Source organism: Sceloporus occidentalis, unplaced genomic scaffold, assembly GCF_023333645.1.
Source record: "Sceloporus occidentalis isolate IW3139 unplaced genomic scaffold, rSceOcc1.0.p SCAF_367, whole genome shotgun sequence".
NCBI classification, from domain to species: domain Eukaryota; kingdom Metazoa; phylum Chordata; class Lepidosauria; order Squamata; family Phrynosomatidae; genus Sceloporus; species Sceloporus occidentalis.
In genome coordinates, this window is record NW_028317347.1 from 471,500 (window position 1) to 492,022 (window position 20,523).

A 20,523-nucleotide genomic window follows, 5' to 3' on the forward strand; every position below is an offset into this window, starting at 1 on the left:
AACTATGGTTATGTACAAACTTGACAAGACATCTGCTTACTTTGGTTCTTTTGACGATTAGTTCCATTTTCTTCATACTTTATTGTACTAGGATTTCGTAGCTCATAAAAAGAACCTTGATCTCACTCTTGCCCAAATAATATATCACCCAGTTACCCACACCCTCTTTTTAAACGCCAAGCAAAGAAAGAAAGTGCTGTAAGACACACTGTTCCTTTGAAGTTGTTTCAGAACAAAATACATCTTTGAAACTAAATTGTCTTCAGATCCTACATGCTTGCTTCACTGAACATATTAATGCTGTAGGTACACTTATGGTTTTTAATACTAATGATTATGGATATCACCCTTTGTACTAGTATTGGTCGTTATATGCAAACCCCATAGCTTAATACCACTGCCTATCCCGCCGATACCTGGAACATTCAGGGTCTGAGCTCCAGGGTTCTAGGTGTGTATAGTCAGATTCTCACTCTTGCAATGCCTGCTTACCTTCTACCTTCTTCTAGGTATTGGGACACCCCTCCTAATTATTGAGTTTAGGTGTTTCAGCCGCACACCTTTGCTAACACGTGTATGGAATCAAAAACACAGGCATATAAAGTTAATTATATGTGTATTTTTGCTATATTAATGTTCCTGGAGGGCTAAGCCAAATGCCAAATGATTTAGGTAAACTATAAAAGCACTCAGGAGCTGTGGCAACTGGTGTTTTGTGTGGATAAGTGCAAGATAAAGCCCCTGGGGCATAAAAAACCAAGGGGAATGCATAAAATATTTGATGTTGAGGTTGGGACTGTATGAAAGGAAAGGGGTTTGGGCGGTATGTGTCACGACCGGGGTACAGGTTCTGGATCCGCGCTGCAGAATCAGCGCCCTCTGGAGGAGAGAGGACGTACTGCCACCAGTCAGGGGTCAGGCAAAAGAGTAGTCGGGGTCACAAGCAAAGGTCAGGGCAGGCAGCAATATAACGGAGGTCAGGTTCAAGCAGGAGTCAATACCAGAAAGCTTAATCAGGATTCAAACGCTAGTGAAAGGCAAAAAGGCACTAACACAGGCAATGGTGTAGTGCCAAATGAGGGTTTAAATATCCCTCCAACAATATGGATCCTCCTACCCTCCTAATTAGGGGGAGGAGGAAAAAGAATAAATGTCGCTTTAAGAGCGACATGAATATTCATAAGATTAGCCGTTCGCGCATGCACGAACGGCTCTCACGACGTAGAGGCGCGCGCCCCGGAATTATCCCTCGAAATCGCCGGGGACGCGCGTCTCGCAGGAGAACGGACCTGGCGGCAGCTCACCGTGACGGCACCAGCAGGGAGCCGACTGCGCGGGCTGCGTCTCGGCGTCCCTGCCGGCAGCCCGACGGAGGAGGTAACAGTATGTGAATAAAAACATGTAAATACATAAAGGGAATCAGCCAGATAAAGGAGGAGAGTATATTTAAAAGAAGAGAAACTACCAAAACCAAAAGGACATAGATTTAAATTAGAGGGGCAAATCAGGAAATATTACTTTACAAAGGTTGTGGATATATATATATATATACACACATGTCTGCACTGATCGTACACAAGACAAAGGAAGGTACTAAATGACAACCACAAGTTACAGTTGATGTAAGGCAGCGTGGCCTACTGGTAGAAGGCACTGGAGGAGGCGGGCTCCAGTCTCAATGAGAGCGTGGGTTCGATTCCCACCGCTGCCATTCGCTTTTTAAAATCCCAATAATGCCATTAAGCCCTCCAAAATATTATGTCAGTTACTTTTATGGTCTTCTACGGGTTAAGTGTGGCTTCACTGCCATCTAGAGGGGATGACAGGACATCGCAGGGACACATTCACAATCCAGGCTGCAGCGTTTGTATGAATGGATAGATATAGATACACTATATGACCAAAAGTATTGGGGCACCCCTCCTAACTATTGAGTTTAGGTGTTTCGGCTGCACCCATTGCTAACAAGTGTATGAAATCAAACACATAGGCAGAAAAAGTTAATTATATGTGTATTATTTTGCTATATTGATGTTCTTGGAGGGATAAGTCAAATGCCAAATGATTTAGGTAAACTATACAAATACTCAGAGCCGTGGCAACTTGTGTTTAATGTGGCAAAGGGCAAGTTAATGCCCTTCGGTCATAAAAACCCAAGGGCAGCGCATAGAACATGTGATGTTGAGGTTAGGACTGTAGGAAAGGAAAGGGGTTTGGGGGGGGGAAGGTATGTGAATAAAAACATGTAAATACATAAAGGGAATCAGCATGATAAAGGAGGAGATTTTTTTTAACCCCTTAAGGACCAGTCTTTTACTTTTTTGTACCCTTTGGGACCGAGGATGTTTTAACACTTTTTCGGTTCTTGTGCTTAGATGTCACTCATTTAGTGTACCCACACACGTTATATAGGCTTTGTTCAGATACCATTTTTTGATCACATTATCTAATTTCCTAAGATATATATATATATATATATATATATATAAATATATATATATATACATATATATATATAATGAAAAATTGAAAAAAAACAAAACTTTTTCTCACTTATTCATCCAAAAAAGCTAATGAAAAAATCTGCTAAATAGATTCTACTATTTGTCCTGAGTTTAGAAATAGCCAATGTTTTTATGGATTATCGGGCAATAAGAACAAGAAGCGTTTTGCTGTTTTGAAACCATTTTTTTCCCCAAAGCTGTTCATTCTGCCCCATGTGCTATTTCGGGTATCTTTGAAGCAGGCCAATGCAATTTATGCCCTCATACCATGGGGGAAAAATAATGTGCAGAAAAAAGCAACAACAAAAAAAACATTGGGTATTTCTAAACAAAACTCAAGACAAACAGTATAATCTATTTAGCAGGTTTTTTTCATTATTTTTAGCAAAAGTGAGAAAAAGTCATTTTTTAGCTGTGGTGACTCTCGTGAGAGTAGTCACCACAGCTAAGAGTAGGCCTTTTTTAATCTTTTTCAATTTATATATGATTAAAAACGTGTTACACTATATATTGTATTTCCCTTGTGCTTTCTACGGTATGAGCCTGCGCCATCTGCTATATGTTGGAGGTTGGGATCTGAAAAAAAGAAAAGAAAAAAAGACAAGCCGATAAACTGAGCAGTATTTTAATCTGTGAGTGGAACTACAGAGGGGGAGATTGTGTATTTAAAATTGTATCACACAGTGTGTACGATGTTTGATTTTTTCTATTTTATAATTGCCTGATATTTGAGGAAAAAGAAGAGGAAGATAAATTGTATTCTCAAATGAAGCTCTTCAGGACCATCTAACAGTTTACTTAAGTATCATGTTTTACTTTTGTGATAATACTATTTTGTTATATTCTGTTACAATTGTATCATAGCGCTCCACCTGTAGAAATGTTGCAGGAACAGTGTGCAATCTGACCTTCAATAGACTGCATTGTGTCAAGCGATTATGCTCAGGAAGGAACACCAACAAGGAGCAAACTAAAGGAATGGGATGCTCTATAACTCTTGAAAAAAAAGCAAATCAACTCCTTTCTGACCTTTAGGGTCCACCCTCCATTGAATGCTGTTTAGTACACTTCATAAAGTTATTCCATGGGGTTTACTAAAAAGAAACATATATGCATGGAAAGACATATCCAAACCACCAAGCATATCTGTTTAGATCTCCCTTCCCACATTTCACTTGGTCTCCTCTCACATCTCCAACACCAGGGGGCCTCAAATTAAAAGTAAAAAGGTAAATCCACATAGTTTCAAATATCACATTAAAATGTCACTTAAAAGGAAATGTAAAATGTAATCTTTTCAATAAAATTTATGGATTAGCATCTTTGTGATTTACACTTGCACATTTTGTTCTTTTAAATAAAGCTGTAGTATTTAGTTATATGCTTCAACGTGCTTTGTGACCAATGGAACCTGCCAGCTATCATTGTGTCATCATACTAGAAGTCTCATATGTTACGCTGGCTCTCCACACACACACACAAAGAGCGCAAACACTTTTGAAGGACCATCTCAAGACAGCTGGCTACCTGGCAAAATGATCTGCGGAGTGTCGGCTCCCCGGCAAAGAGATCCGCAGAGCGTCAGGTTTCCATCAACAGATTTGAAGACTGTCAACGTTTCTATGTATTTCTTGTTGCTCTGACATTTTAAGAAAAAAATTCTTTACATTTTAGTACTAGTCAGAGTTAGCCTCTTAGTGCCCAGAGGGAGGGGCAGTTCTTCGAGCCATGGCTTCCCAGAGATTTCCTTCAATAAAACAAGGTTTTTTCTTTCCTCCGTGCTGAAGAATGACTCTTCGTGAGTCCAGAGGCAGCTCCATCTTTAAACTATCCATACAATGTTTACTATTAAATAAAAAGGTTTGTTCTCATAATTGTTGCGGTCTATGAGTAATTCTTTCAAATTAATATCACCTTTAGTTAAAATGGTATTATTCCGAAAAGTCTACAATGCTGTGCTAATGAAACTTATTTTTGGACTACCAATTTGATTTTATGTCATTGAAATTTGGTGTTACTGTGAAATTGACATCAAATGTTTTAGTTATTTATTGTAAAAACACATCTAACTAATTTAACACATCTATTAAAACTAAAGCATACACAGTCGTTAGCTGAATGTGTTCAATGACAAAAGCAAAAAGAACACCTTTGTCGCCAACTTTTTGTGTGACACAGATCCAGACGGGTATTGACAATGCCGGCACCGGTACTATTGTTCTTGTCTCGTCTACCGTTTGCCGGAGAACTCGCCGCAAAAGTTCTTCTCCCAGCAAAACAGTACAAGTGGAAAAACCCCAAGTAACGTCCACCAGGGTACCGATGATCCTAACAGTGAGGAGGCTCCAGAATAAGTAGATAAATATGTTAAAATGATAGTTCTTGAGTATGCCAGGTGAAGTTTCTGAAACTGAATACCACAGAGAATGGGAAAATCGTGTCTGGGGCACGATTCGCTAAATTAGTGAAACCACAAAAAAACAAATGTAGTCAAGCTCAGAATCACAACCAGAGCGGGACGTCAGGCGTCCAAAGGTCATACACTAGATGGCTAGTCAGGGGTTAAATTCCAGAGCGCGTAGTCAGGCGGACTGGGGCATACACAGGACGGAAACAAATTCGAATCGCTGAGCAAAAGGAAGGTCAGGAACGCCAAGGGTCGGGAACATGCCGAAGAAAAATGCAACCGACTTGATATCAAAGCGAGGACCACGCCAGGGTAAAGAGACTGGAACCTCCGGATTTTTTAATCCTGCACCGGCTGAAGCCACGCTCCTCCAGCAGGGGAAGCTCTCGTGAGAGAGGATCCCTTGCCCGCCACTCTCCCCTTACCCCGACGCAAGGTATGTCTAGCAGGAATCCGGGAGCGGGTCACAGTTCTGTACCTGTTCCAGCCCCCACAACAGAGCCAAGACATGAAGTGGGCGGCTGAGCTTCTTTGCCTTTTTATATAAAGAGCTTTCTTTTACAACAGCTAACGCAATGTCCAAATATAACCAAGCGTCTGTAATAAACGACCGTTTAAACCCAAAATCTTTATGCATGTCATTTTTATGACTTGATAGAAACACAGAATTTGACCACAGATGAGAACTGTAGAGATCATCCTTGCCACTGAAAGCTTAATTGCTAAAGTGATTAAACCTGTATATTCCCCCAAGCACTAGCCGAGACTTAGTGTAGGGGTAAAACAGAATTTTCTTTACTAAGGAAAGCACACACACACATATATATATATATATATATATATATATATATATATTTACAGCAAACATGATTGGATTAAAGGTATAATCCCATCACCCACCAGGCAGCCCAGAACCACCATACAGGTCTATGGCCAGCTATGCCCACCCGACAAAGAGTCACTATTTCAGGGTGATCCCGGTAGAGCGGTGTCAATCCCGGGGTACCATTAGAGAGCTCAGCGTCCAAAGATTCTATGATCCAAAAAGCGACGTGATCCGACGTTGGTACCCTGAGCGACAGCATTGGAAACATCCCCGGGAATAGTCCATGCGGTAGCCGGGCAGAGTACCACAGCCGCTGCTGGGTAGACCCCAGTCCTAGAAATCGGTAATTAAACCACGGTTCCCAAACGAGCTCGCTCTCTGTAACCATCACCAAGTATTGCCCACCACAAGCTTAATGTACCCTCAAAAGAGCATCCGTAACGACGCTGTTCCAATTGTCGGCAGGCATCGCCACGGTCCCTAGCTGCCGCACAGTTCCATGAATTTGTGGCTAGGTCCCGGTCAGGCGCATCGAGTGTTTCCTGGCTTGCAGACCCCCCATGGCCGGCTAGTGCATGGGAGTCTGGTTCCAACACCCTGTGCTCCCCAGACAAGGGACTGGGCAAGCAGGTAAGCAGTCTCCCCAGAAATCCAAAACTGCCCTACTCCCACACTCAAACATAACCCCACGAGTCTTCAGCCATAAAGGGTTAACTTGACACTTAAATTGCCCCTAAGCCTCAGACCCTCTAGGTTTAGACTATGACCTGTTGTTCTAACATTGTTCTTCCTTTTAAATAAGCTTGCCTTTTCTACTATGTTAATTCCCGTTTAAGTATTTAAATGCTTCTATTGCATCTCTGATCATCTTCTTTACTCCAAGCTATATATATATTAAGATACTTTAGTCTTTCCTGATAATTTCTATCTTGTAAACGACTAAATCTGCTACACAAGAGGGACATTATGCACCAAGCAGGACCCCATCGTGGCCACCACCTCACCCATTCATCCAATATTTAAAATGATAAAGAAAAAAAAGCTTTGACTATTCTCATAATCATTGTTAATGAATATTTCTTTCTAAATAATAAAAAAGTTGCTCTACCTTGTCCGCTGGCCCCAACGCGTCTTCTTTCAGCCAGCTCCACTTCTTCTCTTCTTCTTATATTTCTCCTTGGTATCAGCTCCGTTGACCAGGACTCCTGGCTAAGGAAACCGTCTTTGTCACCCACTTTCTGTGTTAATCCAAACAGGTATATGCACTGCCGGTGCCTGCACTGTTAAAAACTAAGCTGCTGCCACCGTGCAATTGCCCCCCAGGCCGCCCTGAATCCGGGCCGGATGGCTGGCCGGGCGGCCGGCCGGCCGGCAGACAACCATTCATGGCAGCCGCAAAGTGAAAAACTAAGCGGCTGCCATCGGGACTGGCCGCCGTGCAGGTAGTGTACCTGGTGGGGGGCGGTCCGCCTGGCGTGCCGCTCACTGAGGGGTGCCGGCACGCCTCCGAAAACGAAGCGCGCGGCAACTGTGCCTGTGGGTCAGGACTTGATGTCAAATCCCGGCGCACAACACTGAAGCCACGCCCACCGTCTTCCGCACACCGGAAGGACAGGACACAGAAGAGGGAGAAGAAGAGGAAGAATGAAGAGGAGTAGGAAAAGTGACAGTGCCAGAGGAAAGGTAGGAAAATATTAGTAAGTGTGTGAGAGGGATGGGTGTTATGCTGTAGTTTATGATGAATGTTTGTGAATGAGGGTTTCAGATTGCATGGAAGTGTGGGGGGATAGCATGGCATAGGGAGGCTGCCTAGGCATGATAGGAGTGTAATTGCTGTTGTCAATTTTTTATTTTTTTTCGTCCAATAATGCAATAACAGTATTAATAGATATATATGGTTGCAAACAGCAATCACACGTCTATCCTTATGCTAAGTCAGCCAGTACATGCTAGAACTTGGGCATGATAGGATTGTGATTGCTGTTAATTATATGTGTATATTTATATATATATATATATGTATATATATATATATATATATATATATATATATATAAATATTGTTATCGATTTTTTTTTTGTCTAATTTTGGTGTGTTACTTACAAATAAAGTATTTGAAACGTTTTTATTTTCGGTTTTGGCCAAATGAATGCTGAATTTTCAGTTATGCTGTACCCCTGTCAATGTTTGCCTAACCATAGAAACTATGCAGTTTTAAAGTGTGTGTGTGTGGGGGGGGGGCACATACAGGATCTGCCACAGGTGCCAAATACTCTAGGTACGCCCCTGCATCATGCAGCAGTCAGACCCAATGGCCATTCCTCAGCTCTTTGTCCCACGTCTTAAAAGAGGTGGGATAAAGAGCTGAGGCACGGCTATTGGGCGGCGCGGTGCGTGCACGCCGGCCGCTTTAATTTCATTAGGCGCCGGTGGAGTGACTGCTATCAATGTCGCTCGCACCCGCTTTGGTGGCGCAATGGGCCACTTGACTAGACTTGCCCCCCAGGCCTTAGGCTGCCAGCCCTCCCCTGGTCACCAGTTTGACCAACCACAAGAGAAACAAAGGACATTACAGAAGTGGGCAGCAGAGGTAAGCTTAACATTGGAAGCTTTTAGCTAATTACTAAAAACCATATACCGTATTTGCTAGATTATAAAACGACCCTGATTATAAGACGACCCCCCAAATCTTAATATTAATTTAGGAAAAAAAAGAAAAAGCCTGAATATAAGACGACCCTATAGGAAAAAAGTATTACCCGTAAATGTTAATTCATTTAAACTATTTTTTTAATAAAAGCTATGACTGAGAAAAATATTTTGTTTTATTTCCTTCTATTTTCCAACCTGCCCCCCAGTAACGCACATCTGCCCCAGAAATGCCTTATACCCCCTATATGCCACTGTGCCCCATGATATGCCTTTTAACCCTCTAAATGCCACTGTGCCCCATGATATGCCTTTTAACCCTATATGCCACTGTGCCCCATGATATGCCTTTTAACCCTATATGCCACTCTGGCACTTAGAGGGTTAAAAGGCATATTATGGGGAAGAGTGGCATATAGGGAGGTTTAAGGCATTTCAGGAGGCAGAGTGGCATTAAGGGGGTTAAAAGGCATTTCACAAAGCACCCTGCCTCCAGAAATGCCTTATGCCCCCCATTTAACACTCCCCCCCGCCCCACTTACCGGCACTTCTGAGTCTCCTGTCATGTAGCTGGGGCAGCGTGTAGACTCACGCTGCAGCCGGAAGGAGGCGTGGCTAGCAGCGGGGGTTGTCTGCGTGCCACACCGGTGCGGGGAACTCTGATCTTTTGACAGCCGGGGAAGGTCTGCATCAGACTAGCATTTGCTCTGAAAAAAAACCTTCTCTTATAATCGAGCAAGTATGGTATTTTTATGTAAGTAACATTCTATAAAGCGTTGTCAACATTTCATGAGGATTTTAAAAAAACAAAACAAAAAGATTTTGTCTTTAAAGAGCAAACCTTTGCTAGAGACGGACTCTATGCATTGTTAGTGACTCTCGTGAGAGTAGTCACCACGGCTATGTAGGCGATGTATGTATTTCAGAAATCTGGTAAAGAAGGAAAAGAGATCCCTGGTCTTGTGAGCTTACAGTCTCTTAGGAGGTTCATAAACTATGGTTATGTACAAACTTGACAAGACATCTGCTTACTTTGGTTCTTTTGACGATTAGTTCCATTTTCTTCATACTTTATTGTACTAGGATTTCTTAGCTCATAAAAAGAACCTTGATCTCACTCTTGCCCAAATAATATATCACCCAGTTACCCACACCCTCTTTTTAAACGCCAAGCAAAGAAAGAAAGTGCTGTAAGACACACTGTTCCTTTGAAGTTGTTTCAGAACAAAATACATCTTTGAAACTAAATTGTCTTCAGATCCTACATGCTTGCTTCACTGAACATATTAATGCTGTAGGTACACTTATGGTTTTTAATACTAATGATTATGGATATCACCCTTTGTACTAGTATTGGTCGTTATATGCAAACCCCATAGCTTAATACCACTGCCTATCCCGCCGATACCTGGAACACTCAGGGTCTGAGCTCCAGGGTTCTAGGTGTGTATAGTCAGATTCTCACTCTTGCAATGCCTGCTTACCTTCTACCTTCTTCTAGGTATTGGGACACCCCTCCTAATTATTGAGTTTAGGTGTTTCAGCCCCTTCCACACCTTTGCTAACACGTGTATGGAATCAAAAACACAGGCATATAAAGTTAATTATATGTGTATTTTTGCTATATTAATGTTCCTGGAGGGCTAAGCCAAATGCCAAATGATTTAGGTAAACTATAAAAACACTCAGGAGCCGTGGCAACTGGTGTTTTGTGTGGATAAGTGCAAGATAAAGCCCCTGGGGCATAAAAAACCAAGGGGAATGCATAAAATATTTGATGTTGAGGTTGGGACTGTATGAAAGGAAAGGGGTTTGGGCGGTATGTGTCACGACCGGGGTACAGGTTCTAGATCCGCGCTGCAGAATCAGCGCCCTCTGGAGGAGAGAGGACGTACTGCCACCAGGCACAGGAGACAGATCGTACACCACCAAGAATAATGAAAGGTGGAACTCAGGAACAAAAAATAAATAAATAATAATAACGGTATCCGAGGGGTCAGGCAAAAGAGTAGCCGGGGTCACAAGCAAAGGTCAGGGCAGGCAGCAATATAACGGAGGTCAGGTTCAAGCAGGAGTCAATACCAGAAAGCTTAATCAGGATTCAAACGCTAGTGAAAGGCAAAAAGGCACTAACACAGGCAATGGTGTAGTGCCAAATGAGGGTTTAAATATCCCTCCAACAATATGGATCCTCCTACCCTCCTAATTAGGGGGAGGAGGAAAAAGAATAAATGTCGCTTTAAGAGCGACATGAATATTCATAAGCATGCGCGAACGGCTCTCACGACGTAGAGGCGCGCGCCCCGGAATTATCCCTCGAAATCGCCGGGGACGCGCGTCTCGCAGGAGAACGGACCTGGCGGCAGCTCACCGTGGCGGCAACAGCAGGGAGCCGACTGCGCGGGCTGCGTCTCGGCGTCCCTGCCGGCAGCCCGACGGAGGAGGTAACAGTATGTGAATAAAAACATGTAAATACATAAAGGGAATCAGCCAGATAAAGGAGGAGAGTATATTTAAAAGAAGAGAAACTACCAAAACCAAAAGGACATAGATTTAAATTAGAGGGGCAAATCAGGAAATATTACTTTACAAAGGTTGTGGATGCATGGAATAGCCTTGCAACAGAAGTGGTAGAGGTTAATAGAGTGAAGGAGTTTAAGCATGCGAGGGATAGACATTGTGCATATATATATATATACATACACACATGTCTGCACTGATCGTTCACAAGACACAAGAAGGTACTAAATGACAACCACAAGTGACAGTTGATGTAAGGCAGCGTGGCCTACTGGTAGAAGGCACTGGAGGAGGCGGGCTCCAGTCTCAATGAGAGCGTGGGTTCGATTCCCACCGCTGCCATTCGCTTTTTAAAATCCCAATAATGCCATTAAGCCCTCCAAAATATTATGTCAGTTTCATTTATGGTCTTCTACGGGTTAAGTGTGGCTTCACTGCCATCTAGAGGGGATGACAGGACATCGCAGGGACACATTCACAATCCAGGCTGCAGCGTTTGTATGAATGGATAGATATAGATACACTATATGACCAAAAGTATTGGGGCACCCCTCCTAACTATTGAGTTTAGGTGTTTCGGCTGCACCCATTGCTAACAAGTGTATGAAATCAAACACATAGGCAGAAAAAGTTAATTATATGTGTATTATTTTGCTATATTGATGTTCTTGGAGGGATAAGTCAAATGCCAAATGATTTAGGTAAACTATACAAATACAAGCCGTGGCAACTTGTGTTTAATGTGGCAAAGGGCAAGTTAATGCCCTTCGGTCATAAAAACCCAAGGGCAGCGCATAGAACATGTGATGTTGAGGTTAGGACTGTACGAAAGGAAAGGGTTTTGGGGGGGGAAGGTATGTGAATAAAAACATGTAAATACATAAAGGGAATCAGCATGATAAAGGAGGAGATTTTTTTTAACCCCTTAAGGACCAGTCTTTTACTTTTTTGTACCCTTTGGGACCGAGGATGTTTTAACACTTTTTCGGTTCTTGTGCTTAGATGTCACTCATTTAGTGTACCCACACACGTTATATAGGCTTTGTTCAGATACCATTTTTTGATCACATTATCTAATTTCCTAAGATATATATATATATATATATATATAAATATATATATATATACATATATATATATATAATGAAAAATTGAAAAAAAACAAAACTTTTTCTCACTTATTCATCCAAAAAAGCTAATGAAAAAATCTGCTAAATAGATTCTACTATTTGTCCTGAGTTTAGAAATAGCCAATGTTTTTATGGATTATCGGGCAATAAGAACAAGAAGCGTTTTGCTGTTTTGAAACCATTTTTTTCCCCAAAGCTGTTCATTCTGCCCCATGTGCTATTTCGGGTATCTTTGAAGCAGGCCAATGCAATTTATGCCCTCATACCATGGGGGAAAAATAATGTGCAGAAAAAAGCAACAACAAAAAAAACATTGGGTATTTCTAAACAAAACTCAAGACAAACAGTATAATCTATTTAGCAGGTTTTTTTCATTATTTTTAGCAAAAGTGAGAAAAAGTCATTTTTTAGCTGTGGTGACTCTCGTGAGAGTAGTCACCACAGCTAAGAGTAGGCCTTTTTTAATCTTTTTCAATTTATATATGATTAAAAACGTGTTACACTATATATTGTATTTCCCTTGTGCTTTCTACGGTATGAGCCTGCGCCATCTGCTATATGTTGGAGGTTGGGATCTGAAAAAAAGAAAAGAAAAAAAGACAAGCCGATATACTGAGCAGTATTTTAATCTGTGAGTGGAACTACAGAGGGGGAGATTGTGTATTTAAAATCGTATCACACAGTGTGTACGATGTTTGATTTTTTCTATTTTATAATTGCCTGATATTTGAGGAAAAAGAAGAGGAAGATAAATTGTATTCTCAAATGAAGCTCTTCAGGACCATCTAACAGTTTACTTAAGTATCATGTTTTACTTTTGTGATAATACTATTTTGTTATATTCTGTTACAATTGTATCATAGCGCTCCACCTGTAGAAATGTTGCAGGAACAGTGTGCAATCTGACCTTCAATAGACTGCATTGTGTCAAGCGATTATGCTCAGGAAGGGACACCAACAAGGAGCAAACTAAAGGAATGGGATGCTCTATAACTCTGGAAAAAAAAGCAAAACAACTCCTTTCTGACCTTTAGGGTCCACCCTCCATTGAATGCTGTTTAGTACACTTCATAAAGTTATTCCATGGGGTTTACTAAAAAGAAACATATATGCATGGAAAGACATATCCAAACCACCAAGCATATCTGTTTAGATCTCCCTTCCCACATTTCACTTGGTCTCCTCTCACATCTCCAACACCAGGGGGCCTCAAATTAAAAGTAAAAAGGTAAATCCACATAGTTTCAAATATCACATTAAAATGTCACTTAAAAGGAAATGTAAAATGTAATCTTTTCAATAAAATGTATGGATTAGCATCTTTGTGATTTACACTTGCACATTTTGTTCTTTTAAATAAAGCTGTAGTATTTAGTTATATGCTTCAACGTGCTTTGTGACCAATGGAACCTCTCCTGCCAGCTATCATTGTGTCATCATACTAGAAGTCTCATATGTTACGCTGGCTCTCCACACATACACACACACACACACAGAGCGCAAACACTTTTGAAGGACCATCTCAAGACAGCTGGCTACCTGGCAAAATGATCTGCGGAGTGTCGGCTCCCCGGCAAAGAGATCCGCAGAGCGTCAGGTTTCCATCAACAGATTTGAAGACTGTCAACGTTTCTATGTATTTCTTGTTGCTATGACATTTTAAGAAAAAAATTCTTTACATTTTAGTACTAGTCAGAGTTAGCCTCTTAGTGCCCAGAGGGAGGGGCAGTTCTTCGAGCCATGGCTTCCCAGAGATTTCCTTCAATAAAACAAGGTTTTTTCTTTCCTCCGTGCTGAAGAATGACTCTTCGTGAGTCCAGAGGCAGCTCCATCTTTAAACTATCCATACAATGTTTACTATTAAATAAAAAGGTTTGTTCTCATAATTGTTGCGGTCTATGAGTAATTCTTTCAAATTAATATCACCTTTAGTTAAAATGGTATTATTCCAAAAAGTCTACAATGCTGTGCTAATGAAACTTATTTTTGGACTACCAATTTGATTTTATGTCATTGAAATTTGGTGTTACTGTGAAATTGACATCAAATGTTTTAGTTATTTATTGTAAAAACACATCTAACTAATTTAACACATCTCTTAAAACTGTGTTAAATTTTTTTAAAACTAAAGCATACACAGTCGTTAGCTGAATGTGTTCAATGACAAAAGCAAAAAGAACACCTTTGTCGCCAACTTTCTGTGTGACACAGATCCAGACGGGTATTGACAATGCCGGCACCGGTACTATTGTTCTTGTCTCGTCTACCGTTTGCCGGAGAACTCGCCGCAAAAGTTCTTCTCCCAGCAAAACAGTACAAGTGGAAAAACCCCAAGTAACGTCCACCAGGGTACCGATGATCCTAACAGTGAGGAGGCTCCAGAATAAGTAGATAAATATGTTAAAATGATAGTTCTTGAGTATGCCAGGTGAAGTTTCTGAAACTGAATACCACAGAGAATGGGAAAATCGTGTCTGGGGCACGATTCGCTAAATTAGTGAAACCACAAAAAAACAAATGTAGTCAAGCTCAGAATCACAAGCAGAGCGGGACGTCAGGCGTCCAAAGGTCATACACTACATGGCTAGTCAGATGAACAGGGGTTAAATTCCAGAGCGCGTAGTCAGGCGGACCGGGTCATACACAGGACGGAAACAAATTCGAATCGCTGAGCAAAAGGAAGGTCAGGAACGCCAAGGGTCGGGAACACGCCGAACAAAAATGCAACCAACTTGATACCAAAGCAAGGACCACGCCAGGGTAAAGAGACTGGTACCTCCGGATTTTTTAATCCTGCACCGGCTGAAGCCACGCTCCTCCAGCAGGGGAAGCTCTCGTGAGAGAGGATCCCTTGCCTGCCACTCTCCCCTTACCCCGACGCAAGGTATGTCTAGCAGGAATCCGGGAGCGGGTGACAGTTCTGTACCTGTTCCAGCCCCCATAACAGAGCCAAGACATGAAGTGGGCGGCTGAGCTTCTTTGCCTTTTTATATAAAGAGCTTTCTTTTACAACAGCTAACGCAATGTCCAAATATAACCAAGCGTCTGTAATAAACGACCGTTTAAACCCAAAATCTTTATGCATTTCATTTTTATGACTTGATAGAAACACAGAATTTGACCACAGATGAGAACTGTAGAGATCATCCTTGCCACTGAACGCTTAATTGCTATAGTGATTAAACCTGTATATTCCCCCAAGCACTAGCCGAGACTTAGTGTAGGGGTAAAACAGAATTTTCTTTACTAAGGAAAGCACACACACACACATATATATATATATATATATATATATTTACAGCAAACATGATTGGATTAAAGGTATAATCCCATCACCCACCAGGCAGCCCAGAACCGCCATACAGGTCTATGGCCAGCTATGCCCACCCGACAAAGAGTCACTATTTCAGGGTGATCCCGGTAGAGCCGTGTCAATCCCGGGGTACCATTAGAGAGCTCAGCGTCCAAAGATTCTATGATCCAAAAAGCGACGTGATCCGACGTTGGTACCCTGAGCGACAGCATTGGAAACATCCCTGGGAATAGTCCATGCGGTAGCCGGGCAGAGTACCACAGCCACTGCTGGGTAGACCCCAGTCCTAGAAATCGGTAATTAAACCACGGTTCCCAAACGAGCTCGCTCTCTGTAACCATCACCAAGTATTGGTGGTTAATTCCCGTTTAAGTATTTAAATGCTTCTATTGCATCTCCGATCATCTTCTTTACTCCAAGCTATATATATATTAAGATACTTTAGTCTTTCCTGATAATTTCTATCTTGTAAACGACTAAATCTGCTACACAAGAAGGACATTATGCACCAAGCAGGACCCCATCGTGGCCACCACCTCACCCATTCATCCAATATTTAAAATGATAAAGAAAAAAAAGCTTTGACTATTCTCATAATCATTGTTAATGAATATTTCTTTCTAAATAATAAAAAAGTTGCTCTACCTTGTCCGCTGGCCCCAACGCGTCTTCTTTCAGCCAGCTCCACTTCTTCTCTTCTTCTTATATTTCTCCTTGGTATCAGCTCCGTTGACCAGGACTCCTGGATTAGTTCTGCAAAAGCTAAGGAAACCGTCTTTGTCACCCACTTTCTGTGTTAATCCAAACAGGTATATGCACTGCCGGTGCCTGCACTGTTAAAAACTAAGCTGCTGCCACCGGGACTGGCCGCCGTGCAATTGCCCCCCAGGCCGCCCTGAATCCGGGCCGGACGGCTGGCCGGGCGGCCGGCCGGCAGACGACCATTCATGGCAGCCGCAAAGTTAAAAACTAAGCGGCTGCCACCGGGACTGGCCGCCGTCAGGTGGGATAAAGAGCTGAGGCACGGCTATTGGGCGGCGCGGTGCGTGCACGCCGGCCGCTTTAATTTCATTAGGCGCCGGTGGAGTGACTGCTATCAATGTCGCTCGCAACCGCTTTGGTGGCGCAATGGGCCACTTGACTAGACTTGCTCCCCAGGCCTTAGGCTGCCAGCCCTCCCCTGGTCACCAGTTTGACCAACCACAAGAGAAACAAAGGACATTACAGAAGTGGGCAGCAGAGGTAAGCTTAACATTGGAAGCTTTTAGCTAATTACTAAAAACCATATACCGTATTTGCTAGATTATAAAACGACCCTGATTATAAGACGACCCCCCAAATCTTAATATTAATTTAGGAAAAAAAGAAAAAGCCTGAATATAAGACGACCCTATAGGAAAAAAGTTTTACCAGTAAATGTTAATTCATTTAAACTATTTTTTTAATAAAAGCTATGACTGAGAAAAATATTTTGGTTTTATTTCCTTCTATTTTCCAACCTGCCCCCCAGTAACGCACATCTGCCCCAGAAATGCCTTATACCCCCTATATACCACTGTGCCCCATGATATGCCTTTTAACCCTCTAAATGCCACTGTGCCCCATGATATGCCTTTTAACCCTATATGCCACTTTGCCCCATGATATGCCTTTTAACCCTATATGCCACTCTGGCACTTAGAGGGTTAAAAGGCATATTATGGGGAAGAGTGGCATATAGGGAGGTTTAAGGCATTTCAGGAGGCAGAGTGGCGTATAGAGGGTTAAAAAGCCATTTCTGGAGGCAGAGTGGCATTAAGGGGGTTAAAAGGCATTTCACAAAGCACCCTGCCTCCAGAAATGCCTTATGCCCCCCATTTAACACTCCCCCCCGCCCCACTTACCGGTACTTCTGAGTCTCCTGTCATGTAGCTGGGGCAGCGTGTAGACTCACGCTGCAGCCGGAAGGAGGCGTGGCTAGCAGCGGGGGTTGTCTGCGTGCCACACCGGTGCGGGGAACTCTGATCTTTTGACAGCCGGGGAAGGTCTGCATCAGACTAGCATTTGCTCTGAAAAAAAACCTTCTCTTATAATCGAGCAAATACGGTATTTTTATGTAAGTAACATTCTATAAAGCGTTGTCAACATTTCATGAGGATTTTAAAAAAACAAAACAAAAAGATTTTGTCTTTAAAGAGCAAACCTTTGCTAGAGACGGACTCTATGCATTGTTAGTGACTCTCGTGAGAGTAGTCACCACGGCTATGTAGGCGATGTATGTATTTCAGGAATCTGGTAAAGAAGGAAAAGAGATCCCTGGTCTTGTGAGCTTACAGTCTCTTAGGAGGTTCATAAACTATGGTTATGTACAAACTTGACAAGACATCTGCTTACTTTGGTTCTTTTGACGATTAGTTCCATTTTCTTCATACTTTATTGTACTAGGATTTCGTAGCTCATAAAAAGAACCTTGATCTCACTCTTGCCCAAATAATATATCACCCAGTTACCCACACCCTCTTTTTAAACGCCAAGCAAAGAAAGAAAGTGCTGTAAGACACACTGTTCCTTTGAAGTTGTTTCAGAACAAAATACATCTTTGAAACTAAATTGTCTTCAGATCCTACATGCTTGCTTCACTGAACATATTAATGCTGTAGGTACACTTATGGTTTTTAATACTAATGATTATGGATATCACCCTTTGTACTAGTATTGGTCGTTATATGCAAACCCCATAGCTTAATACCACTGCCTATCCCGCCGATACCTGGAACATTCAGGGTCTGAGCTCCAGGGTTCTAGGTGTGTATAGTCAGATTCTCACTCTTGCAATGCCTGCTTACCTTCTACCTTCTTCTAGGTATTGGGACACCCCTCCTAATTAATGAGTTTAGGTGTTTCAGCCGCACACCTTTGCTAACACGTGTATGGAATCAAAAACACAGGCATATAAAGTTAATTATATGTGTATTTTTGCTATATTAATGTTCCTGGAGGGCTAAGCCAAATGCCAAATGATTTAGGTAAACTATAAAAACACTCAGGAGCTGTGGCAACTGGTGTTTTGTGTGGATAAGTGCAAGATAAAGCCCCTGGGGCATAAAAAACCAAGGGGAATGCATAAAATATTTGATGTTGAGGTTGGGACTGTATGAAAGGAAAGGGGTTTGGGCGGTATGTGTCACGACCGGGGTACAGGTTCTGGATCCGCGCTGCAGAATCAGCGCCCTCTGGAGGAGAGAGGACGTACTGCCACCAGTCAGGGGTCAGGCAAAAGAGTAGTCGGGGTCACAAGCAAAGGTCAGGGCAGGCAGCAATATAACGGAGGTCAGGTTCAAGCAGGAGTCAATACCAGAAAGCTTAATCAGGATTCAAACGCTAGTGAAAGGCAAAAAGGCACTAACACAGGCAATGGTGTAGTGCCAAATGAGGGTTTAAATATCCCTCCAACAATATGGATCCTCCTACCCTCCTAATTAGGGGGAGGAGGAAAAAGAATAAATGTCGCTTTAAGAGCGACATGAATATTCATAAGATTAGCCGTTCGCGCATGCACGAACGGCTCTCACGACGTAGAGGCGCGCGCCCCGGAATTATCCCTCGAAATCGCCGGGGACGCGCGTCTCGCAGGAGAACGGACCTGGCGGCAGCTCACCGTGATGGCACCAGCAGGGAGCCGACTGTGCGGGCTGCGTCTCGGCGTCCCTGCCGGCAGCCCGACGGAGGAGGTAACAGTATGTGAATAAAAACATGTAAATACATAAAGGGAATCAGCCAGATAAAGGAGGAGAGTATATTTAAAAGAAGAGAAACTACCAAAACCAAAAGGACATAGATTTAAATTAGAGGGGCAAATCAGGAAATATTACTTTACAAAGGTTGTGGATGCATGGAATAGCCTTGCAACAGAAGTGGTAGAGGTTAATAGAGTGAAGGAGTTTAAGCATGCGAGGGATAGACATTGTGCATATATATATATATATATATATATACACACATGTCTGCACTGATCGTACACAAGACAAAGGAAGGTACTAAATGACAACCACAAGTTACAGTTGATGTAAGGCAGCGTGGCCTACTGGTAGAAGGCACTGGAGGAGGCGGGCTCCAGTCTCAATGAGAGCGTGGGTTCGATTCCCACCGCTGCCATTCGCTTTTTAAAATCCCAATAATGCCATTAAGCCCTCCAAAATATTATGTCAGTTACTTTTATGGTCTTCTACGGGTTAAGTGTGGCTTCACTGCCATCTAGAGGGGATGACAGGACATCGCAGGGACACATTCACAATCCAGGCTGCAGCGTTTGTATGAATGGATAGATATAGATACACTATATGACCAAAAGTATTGGGGCACCCCTCCTAACTATTGAGTTTAGGTGTTTCGGCTGCACCCATTGCTAACAAGTGTATGAAATCAAACACATAGGCAGAAAAAGTTAATTATATGTGTATTATTTTGCTATATTGATGTTCTTGGAGGGATAAGTCAAATGCCAAATGATTTAGGTAAACTATACAAATACTCAGAGCCGTGGCAACTTGTGTTTAATGTGGCAAAGGGCAAGTTAATGCCCTTCGGTCATAAAAACCCAAGGGCAGCGCATAGAACATGTGATGTTGAGGTTAGGACTGTAGGAAAGGAAAGGGGTTTGGGGGGGGGGAAGGTATGTGAATAAAAACATGTAAATACATAAAGGGAATCAGCATGATAAAGGAGGAGATTTTTTTTAACCCCTTAAGGACCAGTCTTTTACTTTTTTGTACCCTTTGGGACCGAGGATGTTTTAACACTTTTTCGGTTCTTGTGCTTAGATGTCACTCATTTAGTGTACCCACACACGTTATATAGGCTTTGTTCAGATACCATTTTTTGATCACATTATCTAATTTCCTAAGATATATATATATATATATATATAAATATATATATATATATATACATATATATATATAATGAAAAATTGAAAAAAAACAAAACTTTTTCTCACTTATTCATCCAAAAAAGCTAATGAAAAAATCTGCTAAATAGATTCTACTATTTGTCCTGAGTTTAGAAATAGCCAATGTTTTTATGGATTATCGGGCAATAAGAACAAGAAGCGTTTTGCTGTTTTGAAACCATTTTTTTCCCCAAAACTGTTCATTTTGCCCCATGTGCTATTTCGGGTATCTTTGAAGCAGGCCAA